At 53.0% G+C, this 12516-nt stretch overlaps 1 protein-coding gene across 1 annotated transcript in view; it reads right to left on the reverse strand.

Annotated features, from left to right (window-relative positions):
* Positions 1 to 12516, reverse strand: part of ipo4 (importin 4) — a 186908-nt gene that overhangs the window by 100029 nt on the left and 74363 nt on the right. The gene's annotated exons all lie outside the window — the stretch shown is intronic.

Here is a 12516-nt window from a genome sequence, read left to right on the forward strand (position 1 = left end):
GGGCGTCACTGGGCCTTGTCGGGTAGGCCGAACACAAGGAGGCGTCCGCCTGTGGCCGGTGGGGATTCGAGGACCGTCACGCCCGACACAGTGTCCGAGGCAGGATAAAAACGTGTGGTGCTGCCGAATGCAGAGCGGTTCGGACGCAAGAGGGAACCGCCCATGGAAAGAGAAAAGAATTTGAAAAATAGGCATATTGCCCGCCACCTTTTTCTTGCACTCATCATTTCGAAATGAGCAGCAATTTGCACTGCAGGACAAAAGGATCAATTGTTTCTCCCTTTGAAATTTGACATTCTTGCATCTGTAATGATGAGTGTGAGACACAAAGATTCAACAGAATGTATTTATTTTGGCCGTATTCACGCTCTACATTACCACGTGACGAAAGAGAAAGGTATCATAGATCATAGAATTTACAGTGCAGAAGGAGGCCATTCGGCCCATCAAGTCTGCACCGGCTCTTGGAAAGAGCACCCTCCCCAAGGTCAACATCTCCACCCTATTCTCATAACCCAGTATCCCCATATAAACCTCTATTATGTCGCTTCTCATCTTACCTTTATGCCACCATTAACACCTCCTTTAGTCTTTAATACTACCATTAACACTCCCTTTGCCTCTAACATCCTTGGCAAATCTCTTGAATTCCACCTATCCCAACACGGTAGCACAGTGGTTAGCACTGCGGCTTCACAGCACCAGGTTTGATTCCCCGCTGGGTCACTGTCTGTGTGGAGTCTGCACGTTCTCCCCGTGTCTGCGTGGGTTTTCTCCGGGTGCTCCGGTTTCCTCCCACAGTCCAAAGACGTGCAGTTTAGGTGGATTGGCCGTGCTAAATTGCCCTTAGTGCCCAAAAAAGGTTAGGAGGGGTTATGGGGATAGGGTGCAAGTGAGGGCTTAAGTGGGTCGGTGCAGGCTCGATGGGCCGAATGGCCTCCTTCTGCACTCTATGTTCTATGTTCTAATTTTTCTCCACCGACTCCGCACCCGCTCTATTAAACAGTATAAAATCCATCACATTTCTCCCTCTCTTTCACTGACTTGAAACATGGGGCGGAATTCTCCCCCCCACCACGCCGGGTGGGAGAATCGCCCGGGCGTCGCGCGAGTCCCGCCCCGACGCGATTCCCCCCCCAAACCGGCGCACCGCGAATCGCCGCTTGCCGTTGGTAATGGGCGAGCGGCGATTCTCCGGCCCGGATGGGCCGAGCGGCCTGACCCAACACGCCATCCACACCTGGTCGCTGCTGGCGGGAACGCTGGGGGGAAAGGACCTCCTTTCCTCCGCTGCCCCGCAAGATCCATCCGACATCTTCTTGTGGGGCGGCCGCGGGGAGGACGGCAACCGCGCATGTGCGGGTGATGTCATTTACGCTGCGCCGGTCGCGTCATTTACACGGCGCCAAGGCCTGGCGCTCGTAAATGACGTGGCGCCGCTCGTAGCCCCCCCGGGGGCGGGAGAATAGGGGGCTGGGAACGGCCTCCGACGCTGGAGTGAAACACTCCGGTTTTCACTCTGGCGTCGGGACTTAGTCTCCCGATGGGAGGATTGCGCCCATGGTTTATCTCTCCGTAGATGCTACCAGACCTGCTAATTCTTCCTCTATTTTCGGTTGTCATTATAGATTTCCAGCATCTGCAGTATTTTGCTTTAAAGAGAAGGATGTCCTGGCATTGGAGACATGGATGCGTAGGATTCAAAATAACTTCAGAAAATTAAGGTTTTTGCTTTTGTTTCTCTATGTTTGTGTTCGTATGGTGGTAGAAATAACAAGACAGTTATTTCTTTTGTGTGTCCACTGCTTAGAGACACTACTTAGTGAAACAGAATAAAAGGGATAGGACGGCACGATGATACAGTGGGTTAAGCACGGCTTCCTCACAGTGCCAGGGAGCTGGGTTGAATTCCGGCCTTGGGTTCTCAGGATTGAACGATCTTACAAGGGAATCAAGCAGAGGAACGGTATTTGTATTTGGAAATGAAAGGACCTGCTGTACCGACTACCGAGACAGGAGGTAGTTCCAGAATCACAGATCCTGTTCCAGTGCTGGAAGAGGCCATTCGGCCCATCGTCTGTGCCCCAGCTCTCCAATCGAGCACCTTGACTCAATGCCGTTCCCCTGCCTTTTCCCCGAACCCCTCGGTCACGTGAGAGTACCTTTGAGACATGGATATTTAAGCAATGTACCTTTAAGAAAACAGTGATGTCAGAGAGTGGGTGGAGCTGGGCTTTAGATCAGCCATTTTGCAGTTTTTAGTTTCAGTTGGAAAAAGCAGCTTGTGTGTGTCTGTGTGTTTCCAGAGAGCTGCAAGTTTGGAGGAAAAGAGCTTGGGGAGTGTCTGTGTTTGCAGTGAGCTGGATTTTCTGTGATGTCTGCCATGAAAGACTATCTCTGGATCATTTGGATGATTTAAAGTAAAGCCTTTAACCTGATGTGCTTCTGTTTAAAGGTGTTAGGTCTCTTGGAAGTTTGAAGGAACATTTTGAGGAATTATTTACTGTTGCAATATTTTCGGAGTTATCTTTGAAGTAAGGGGTGTTAAGAGATCCAATATTTATTTCAGAAGTTAAGTTGAGTTCATGGAATAAACAGTGTTTTGTGTTTAAAAACCCACGTGTCCATAATTGTAATCCCACACCTAGGGAACAAGCAGTGTGCTCGGAAAAGCAACAAATACATTAAAGGGAGAGCTTGGTTGAACTCCATGATACATTTTGGGGTTCTGAAAACGCCTCGTCCATAACACCTCCAACATTGTTTCTATTCACTAATCATCCAACACCCTCTTGAACGCCTCGATTGAAGCTGCCTCCACCACGCTTGCAGACAGTGCGTTCCTCACCCCACCACTCGCTCTGTGGAAACGTTTGTTCTCGCACCATCATTATCCCTTTTGTAAATCACTTCAAATCTGTTCCCACTCGTTCTCAATCCTTTTACGAGCGGGAACCGCGTCTCCCCGTCTACTCTCACCAGCCCCCTCACAATTTGGAACATCTCGATCAAATCTCCTCAGCCTTCTGCTCTCCATGGAGAACATTCCCAACCTCTCCAATCTTCATAGCTCACAGAATTTACAGTGCAGAAGGAGGCCATTCAGCCCATTGAGTCTGCACTGGCTCTTGGAAAGAGCACCCTACCCAAGCCCACATCTCCACCCTATCCCCATTACCCAGTAACCCCACCCAACACTAAGGGCAATTTTGGACACTAAGGGGCAATTTATCATGGCCAATCCACCTAACCTGCACATCTTTGGACTGTGGGAGGAAACCGGAGCACCCGGAGGAAACCCACGCAGACACGGGGAGAGCGTGCAGACTCCGCACAGACAGTGACCCAAGCCGGAATCGAACCTGGGACCCTGGAGCTGTGAAACAATTGTGCTATCCACAATGCTACCGTGCTGCCCAATCTATCCTAGTCTCTGAAGTTTCTCATCCCTGGAACCATCCTTGTGAACCTCCTCTGCACTCGCTCCGATGTGTTCACATCCTTCCTATAGTGTGGCGCCCAGAACTGTGCACAGTGTTACAGCTGAGGTCTAACTAGTGTCTTGGATAAGTTCAGCATCACCTCCTCACTCCTGTACTCGTGTCCCTGTTAATAAATCCCAGAATACTCTCTGCTTTATCAACTGCTCTCTCCACCTGTCCTGTCACCTTCAATCATCTCCGCCCATCTACACCTGTGTCTCTCTGCCCATTCACCCCCTTCTAGAATTTGACCCCTTATTTTATTGTATTGGGAGGAGGTTCTGAAGGGGGTGTCTTAAAATTGGAGAGGTGGGAGAGATTTGGGGAGCAAATTCTAGAGCCGAGGCGTGTAGACAGCTGAAGATTGACTGCCCGTGCCAGAGTGATTGAAACCAGGGATGCACTGGCCAGCCAGAACTGGTGGAAGACCATGATCCCGGAGGATTCTAACGAGTAACAGAGATAAGGAGGGGCGAGGTCCATGTAAGAAGTCGGACACAAGAATGGAGGATCGTAAACTTGAGGTGTTACTGCATCGGGAGCCCGTGTGGGCCAGAGAGACCCCGGGGTAATGAATAGAAAGCATGTGTAGGGGGAACAGGCAGGGGAATGTCATTAGCTCAGGAAATATATCCCGGCATTGGAGGCAGTCTAGAGAAGTTTCCCTAGCCTGGAGTCGAAGCCCAGAGGGCAGAATCTCAGAGTGAGCAGTCACCCATTTCAGACAGAGATGAGGAGGAATTTCTTCTCTCAGAGGGGAGTGAATCTGTGGAATTCTTTACCGCAGAGAGCTGTAGAGGCCGGGCCGTTGAGTATGTTCAAGGCCGAGAGAGACAGATTTTTAATCAGTGCAGGACTGGAGGGTTATGGGGATAAGGCGGGAAATTGGATTTGAGTGTTGTCACATCAGATCAGTCACGATCTCATAGAATCCCTACAGTGCTGAAGGAGGCCATTCGGCCCATCGTCTGCACCGGCCCTCTGAAAGAGCCTACCTAGGCCCATTCCTCTGCCCTATCCCCGGAATCCTACCTGGGCGGCACTGTAGCACAGTGGGTAGCGCTGTGGCCTCACAGCTCCAAGATCCCGGGTTCGATTCCCGGCACGTTCTACCCGTGTCTGCGTGGGTTTCCTCCGGGTGCTCCGGTTTCCTCCCACAAGTCCCGAAAGACGTGCTGTTAGGTGAATTGGACATTCTGAATTCTCAGAACAGGCTCCGGAATGTGGCGACTAGGGGCTTTCCACAGTAACTTCATTGCAGTGTTAATGTAAGCCTACTTGTGACAATAATAAAGATTATAAACCTGCGCATCGTTGGACACTAAGGGGCAATGTCCGCATGGCCAATCCGCACATTTAGGGAGTTAGGCAGAAGGTTAAAAAACAGGACCTCTGATGTTGTGATGTCAGGATTACTTCCTGTGTCACGGGCGAGTAGAGTATAGAAATAGGAGGACAGGTCAGATGAACATGTGGCTAGAGGGGCAGTGCAGGAGGGAGGTCTTTAGAAACTTGAATCCGGATCGTTTCTGGGGCAGGATGGGACCTGTAGAAGAGAAATGGGCTGCATCTGAATTGGTTGTGAACAAAAATCCTCGGAGGGAGGTGTGTTGATGCTACTGATGAAACTAATTTGGAAGGGGGATGGGATCGAAATGAACAGAATAGTGGGCGAGATGATGGAGTCAAATATGGAGGATACACCAGGGAAGTCCAGTGGGCAGAGCAGACAGCGGTTTAAGGTACATGGGAGGATAGTTAGGCTAAACAACATTTATTTCAATGCAAGGAGTCTGATGGCTAAGACTGATGAACTGTGTACTCATCACGCGGAATTATGACATTATAGCAATCACAGAAACTTGGTTGAAAGAAAGGCAGAGGCCTGGCAGCTGAACGTCCCGGGGTATAGAGGTTTCAGACGTGATAGAGAGGTAGGTAAAACAGGAGGAGGAATTGTATTACTGATTAGGGAGGACATCACGGCAATATTCAGGGATGAGATCTTAGCCGGTTCCTCAAATGAAGCCATATGAACATAAAACATACAATGCAGAAGGAGGCCATTCGGCCCACTTAAGCCCTCGCTTCCACCCTATCCCCATAACCCAATAACCCCTCCTAACCTTTTTGGTCACTCAGGGCAATTTATCATGGCCAATCTACCTAATCTGCACGTCTTTCGGGACTTGTGGGAGGAAACCGGAGCACCCGGAGGAAACCCGCGCAGACCCGGGGAGAACATGCAGACTCCGCACAGGCAGTGACCCGGCGGCCAATCGAACCTGGGACCCTCTCGCTGTGAAGCCACCGTGCTGCCCACGGGTAGAACTGAAGCCACAAAAAAAGGGGGCAATCACACTGCTTCGCCCCAAACAGTCAGGCAGAGGTAGAAGTGCAGCTACGTAAGCAAATCCCTGAGAATTAACAGTTTTAACAGGCCTAAAATTGATAAATCCCCGGGGCCAGATGAGATGCATCCCAGGTTGCTGTGCGAGGCAAGGGAGGAGATTGCAGCGACTCTGACAAAAATGTTCAAATCTTCTCTGGCCGCAGGAGAGGTGCTGGGAGGACTGGGGGACAGCTAACGTGGTTGCATTATTCAGGCCAGTGAGTCTAACTTCAGTGGTAGGAAAACGGCTGGAAAAGATTCAAAGGGAAAGGATTAAGCTCCACTTGGAGAGGCAAGGATTACTCGAGGATAGTCAGCGTGGCTTTGTCAAAGGGAGATCATGTCTTACAAATTTGACTTGAATTTCGAGGAGGTGACTAGGTGTGTAGATGAGGGTAGTGCGGTGGATGTAGTCAACATAGACTTTAGTAAGACTTTTGACAAGGTTTCACCTAGGAGGCTGATGAAGAAGGCCATGGGATCCAGGGCAGTTTGATAAACTGGATCCAAAGCTGGCTGAGTGGTAGGAGGCAGAGGGCGATGGTTAACGGCTGTTTTGGTGACTGGAAGCCTGTGTTTAGTGGTGTTCCGCAAGGATCGGTGCTGGGTCCCTTGTTGTCTGTAGTATATATTAGTAACCTGGATATGAATGTAGGATGTATGCTAAGTTTGTAGATGGCACAAAAATTGGTGGTGTGGTAAATAGTGAGGAACAAGACCTTAGGATACAGGATGATATTGACGGGCTGGGTTGATGAGCACAAGACCGGCAAATGGAATTGAACCATGAAAGTGTGAGGTGAGACTTCCGGGTGCGGCTATGCGGAGCTAAGCCGCACGATTCGGCAGCTCCCGCGACTACGGACTTTCGGGCTCGCTAGAGGAGCCCCAACGGAATTTTTTTTACAGACAACCCGTGGGGAAGAGAAGAGAGAGGGGTCCCCTACCAACTTTTATGTACCGGACCCGAAGTGCAACGGCCAAAAAAGCGCCATTGGAGAGCGGGAGAAGTGAGGGAAAAAAAGCAAAATGGCGGCGGCCGGGGACAAAGAGGAGACGCAGGAATTCATCAAGCGCTGCTTCGTGGAGCTGCGTAAGGAGATGCTGGCGCCTATGCTGGCGGTAATTGAACGACTAGGGACAACCCAGAAGGCCCACGAGGTGAAGATCCAGGAGGTCCAGAAAAGAGTGAGTGAGAATGAGGACGGGCTCTTGGGCCTGGCGGTGAGAGTGGAGCGGCACGAGGCGCTACACAAGACGTGGGCGGGAAGACTCGAAGACCTGGAGAACAGGTCGAGGAGAAATAATCTGAGGATCCTGGGTCTCCCAGAAGGAGTGGAGGGGGCCGATGCCGGCGTATACGCGAGCACGACGCTCGGGGCGATGGTGGGCGCGGAGGCCCCTTCGAGGTCGCTGGAGCTGGACGGGGCGCACCGGGTGCTGGCGAGGAAGCCCAAGGCAACTGAGCCGCCAAGGGCGATGGTGGTGAGGTTTCACTGGTTCACGGACAGAGAGAGGGTCCTGAAATGGGCCAAGAAGGAACGGAGCAGCAAGTGGGACAATGCAGAGATCCGAATATACCCGGACTGGAGCACGGAGGTTGCCAAGCGGAGAGCGGGTTTCAACCGGCCCAAAGCGGTGCTGCATCGGAAAGGAGTGAAGTTCGGAATGCTGCAGCCAGCGCGACTGTGGGTTACATACAAGGACCAACATTACTACTTCGAAACGCCCGAAGAGGTGTGGACCTTTATACAAACTGAAAAGTTGGACTCTAACTGAGGGTTTGTGAGGGTGGGGGGTGTTTGAGGGTTGAAGTATGATGGTTGCTGTATATAGGGGGTCAATCTCGTGCAGGAAATGTTATATGGGCTGGGGGAGAGAGACTAGGCCGCGACAGGAGCTGCGGCAGAGGGGGCGGGGCAGGCTTTGGAAAGTGCAGGTTTTTTTTCCCGCGTGCGGGAAGAAAGGCGGGAAGGGGAACGAAGGAACGTATATTGATTGGGAGACTCCCACACAGGGGGGTCAAAGGGACGGCGGGGGAAGCCGGGGTCAGCTGACTTACGGGAGTGATATGGGGGGAGCATAAAAGCTAGACAGGGGTCTAGCAGAGGGGGCGGGGGTGGGGGGGTTGCTGCTGCACTGGCCGAAAGGGAATGGGACACAGAAGAGGTGGTCGGGACGGAGGTCCGCCGGCTGGGGGACTGGAGGGTGAGGGAGACGCGGACACGGGACTGGCCCAGAAAAGGAGATGGCTACTCGGCAGAGGGGCGGGGGGGAGGGGGGGGGGGGGGGGGGGGTGAGAGAGCCCCTCCAATCCGGCCCGGCTGATAACGTGGAACGTGAGGGGCCTGAATGGGCCAGTGAAGAGGGCTTGAGTGTTCGCGCACTTGAAGGGACTGAAGGCAGACGTGGCTATGCTCCAAGAGACACACCTGAAGGTGGCGGACCAGGTCAGGTTAAGAAGGGGATGGGTAGGACAGGTATTTCACTCGGGACTGGACGCGAAAAATAGAGGGGTGACAATTTTGGTGGGAAAGCATGTGTCATTGGAGGCCAAGACTATCGTAGTGGATAATGGAGGGAGATATGTGATAGTGAGTGGTAGGTTGCAAGGGACGTGGGTGGTGTTGGTAAATGTATACGCCCCGAACTGGGATGATGCTGGATTCATGAAGCGCATGTTGGGGCGCATTCCGGGCCTGGAGATAGAAGGCCTGATAATGGGAGTATTCGGCTATAGCCGTTTCGAACCACGCCCCGCACTGGGTGGAAATGGGGCTGGGAGAGGAGAGGGACCAACGCCCGTTGTGGCGGCTGGATGTGGGACTGCTGGCAGGTGAGGTGGTGTGTGGGAAGGTGAGGGGGTGCATCGAAAGGTATTTGGAGGCCAACGACAACGGGGAGTTGCGAGTGGGGGTGGTATGGAAGGCGTTGAAGGCGGTGATCAGGGGAGAGCTAATCTCCATCAGGGCTCATAGGGAGAAGACAGAGGGCATGGAAAGGGAGAGGTTAGTGGGGGAGATCTTGAGAATGGACAGGAGATAAGCAGAGACCCCGGAGGAAAGATTACTTGGGGAAAGACGACGGCTCCAGACTGAGTTTGACCTGTTGACCACGGGGAAGGCGGAGGCACAGTGGAGGAAGGCGCAGGGGGCGACCTACGAGTACGGGGAAAAGTCTAGTCGGATGCTGGCACACCAGCTCCGTAAGAGGGCGGCGGCGAGGGAAATAGGGGGAATCAAAGATGGAAGGGGAGCCACGGTTCGGAGTGTAACGAAAAGAAACAAGGTATTCAAGGCCTTCTATGAAGAGCTGTACAGATCCCAGCCCCCAGCGGGGGGAAGAGGAGATGAGACGATTCCTAGACCAACTGAGGTTTCCGAGGGTGGAGGAGCAAGAGGTGGCTGGTTTGGGGGCACCAATCGGGTTGGAGGAGCTGAGCAAGGCTTTGGGGAGTATGCAGGCGGGGAAGGCCCCGGGGCCGGACGGGTTCCCGGTGGAGTTCTACAGGAAGTACGTAGACCTGTTGGCCCCGCTACTAGTGAGGACCTTTAACGAGGCAAGAGAGGATGGGACCCTACCCCCGACAATGTCGGAGGCGACAATTTCCTTGATTTTAAAGCGAGACAAGGACCCACTGCAATGTGGATCGTACAGGCTGATTTCGCTCCTCAATGTGGACGCTAAGTTATTGGCAAAAGTGCTGGCCACGAGGATTGAGGATTGTGTCCCGGGGGTGATTCATGAGGACCAGACGGGATTCGTAAAGGGCAGGCAATTAAACACTAATGTGCGGCGGCTCTTAAACGTGATAATGATGCCATCGGAGGAGGGAGAGGCGAAGATAGTGGCAGCTATGGACGCGGAAAAAGCCTTTGACCGAGTAGAGTGGGAGTACCTCTGGGAGGTATTGCGCAGGTTTGGGTTCGGGGGAGGGTTTATCAGCTGGGTTAAGCTCCTTTACAGAGCCCCGGTGGCGAGTGTAGTGACGAACCAACGGAGGTCGGAGTATTTTCGGCTGTACCGAGGAACAAGGCAGGGTTGCCCCCTGTTGTTTGCATTGGCGATCGAACCCTTGGCCATATCATTGAGGGAGTCTAATAACTGGATGGGGATAGTCCGCGGGGGAGAAGAGCATCGGGTGTCGTTATATGCGGATGACCTGTTGCTGTACGTGACGGATCCAATGGAGGGGGTGGTGGAGGTCATGCAGACTCTAAGGGAGTTTGGGGAGTTTTCGGGCTATAAGCTCAATGTAGGGAAGAGTGAGCTCTTTGTATTACAGGCAGGGGACCAAGAAAGAGAGATAGGGGACCTACCGCTGAGGAGGGCGGTGGGGAGTTTTCGGTATCTGGGGATCCAGATAGCCAGGAGTTGGGGGGTCCTACACAAACTGAATCTGACGAGGTTGGTGGACCAAATGGAGGAGGACTTCAAAAGATGGGACACGTTACCGCTCTCGCAGGCGGGTAGAGTGCAGTCGGTCAAAATGGCAGTCCTTCCGAGGTTTCTGTTTGTGTTTCAGTGCCCTCCCATCGTGATCACCAAGGGCTTTTTCAAGAGAGTAGGTAGGAGTATTATGGGGTTTGTGTGGGCGAATAAGACCCCGAGGGTAAGGAGAGGGTTCCTGGAACGCAGTAGGGACTGAGGAGGGTTGGCGCTGCCAAACCTAGGGAGCTACTACTGGGCAGAAAATGTGGCGATGATCTGCAAGTGGGTTATGGAGGGAGAGGGGGCGGCATGGAAGAGGATGGAGATGGCGTCCTGTAAAGGAACGAGCTTGGGGGCGTTGGTGACGGCACCGCTGCCGTTCTCGCCATCAAAGTACACCACGAGCCCGGTGGTGGCAGCAACGTTAAGGATCTGGGGCCAGTGGAGACGGCATAGGGGTGCAATGGGAGCATCAGTGTGGTCCCCGATCAGGGGTAACTACCGGTTTGTCCCGGGGAAGATGGACGGGGGGTTCCAGTGCTGGCACTGGGCGGGGATTAGAAGAATGGGGGACCTGTTCATTGACGGGACATTTGCGAGCCTAGGGGCACTGGAGAAGTTTGAGCTACCCCCGGGAAATGCATTCAGATATATGCAGGTGAGGGCTTTTGTGAGGCGACAGGTCAGGGAATTCTCACTGCTCCCGGCACAGGAAATACAAGACAGGGTGATTTCGGGTGTATGGGTCGGGGAGGGCAAGGTTTCGGCAATACACCAAGAGATGAAAGAAGAGGGGGAAGCGCTAGCAGAAGAGTTGAAGGGTAAATGGGAGGAGGAGCTGGGGGAGGAGATCGAGGAAGGTTTGTGGGCGGACGCCCTGGGTAGGGTTAATTCCTCCTCCTCATGTGCCAGGCTCAGCCTGATACAATTTAAGGTGGTTCACAGAGCGCACTTGACGGGGGCGAGGTTGAGTAGGTTCTTTGGGGTAGAGGACAGATGTGGAAGGTGTTCAGGGAGTCCGGCGAACCATGTCCATATGTTTTGGTCATGCCCGGCACTGGAGGGGTTCTGGAGAGGAGTGGTGGGAGCAATATCTCAGGTGGTGAAAGTCCGGGTCAAGCCAAGCTGGGGGCTAGTAATATTTGGAGTAGTGGACGAGCCGGGAGTGCAGGAGGCGAAAGAGGTCGGTATTCTGGCCTTTGCGTCCCTAGTAGCCCGGCAAAGGATCTTGCTAATGTGGAAGGAGGCGTAGCCCCCCAGCGTGGAGGCCTGGATAAACGACATGGCTGGGTTCAGAAAGCTGGAGAGGATTAAGTTTGCCTTGAGGGTCTGCGCAGGGGTTCTACAGACGGTGGCAACCGTTCCTAGACTATCTCGCGGAGCGTTAGAGGACGGTCGGTCAGCAGCAGCAGCAACCCTGGGGGGGGGGGGGGGGGGGGGAGATTGCTTGGGGGGATGGATGAGCAGGAGATAACATGAAGGGTGGGGGAAACTGGCACTTGCGGGAGAGAGCCAGTGTATAAAGCTATGTAAATATACCATTTTGCCATGTATATATCTTGCTCAGTGCGATTCCGTGTTATTTTGTTACGGGGGGGGAAAGATTGTGTTGGTAAAAAACTTTAATAAATATATTTAAAAAAAAAAAAAGTGTGAGGTGATGCATTTTGGGAAGACGAACAAGGCAAGGGAATATACAACGAATGGGCGGACCCCAGGAAGGGGCGGGATCAGAGGGAACTTGGTATGAAGGTTCACAGATCCCTGAAGACAGCAGGACAGGTAGAGAAGGTGGTTAAGAAGGCCTATGGGGTGCGGGCGGAGCAGCGAACCATGTCCACATGTTCTGGGCATGTCCAAAACTTAGGGGATATCAGCAGGGGCTTGCGGACGCATGTCCAGAGTATTGAAAACAAGGGTGGCAATGAGTCCAGAGGTGGCGATTTTCGGGGTGTCGGAAGATCCGGGAGTCCAGGTGGAGAAAGAGGCAGATGTTCTGGCCTTTGCCTCCCGGGTAGCCCGGAGACGGATATTATTAGCTTGGAGGGACTCAAAGCCCCCGAAGTCGGAGACCTGGTTAACTGACATGGCGAGCTCTCTCGGCCTGGAGAAGATTAAGTTCGCCCTGAGAGGGTCATTGTTCGGGTTCTAGGGTAGCGTAGAATAGGGGGTTAAATAGGCGGGTCTTTGGAGGGACGGGTGTCGGCGTTT

Source organism: Scyliorhinus torazame, chromosome 5 (assembly GCF_047496885.1).
Source record: "Scyliorhinus torazame isolate Kashiwa2021f chromosome 5, sScyTor2.1, whole genome shotgun sequence".
NCBI lineage: Eukaryota > Metazoa > Chordata > Chondrichthyes > Carcharhiniformes > Scyliorhinidae > Scyliorhinus > Scyliorhinus torazame.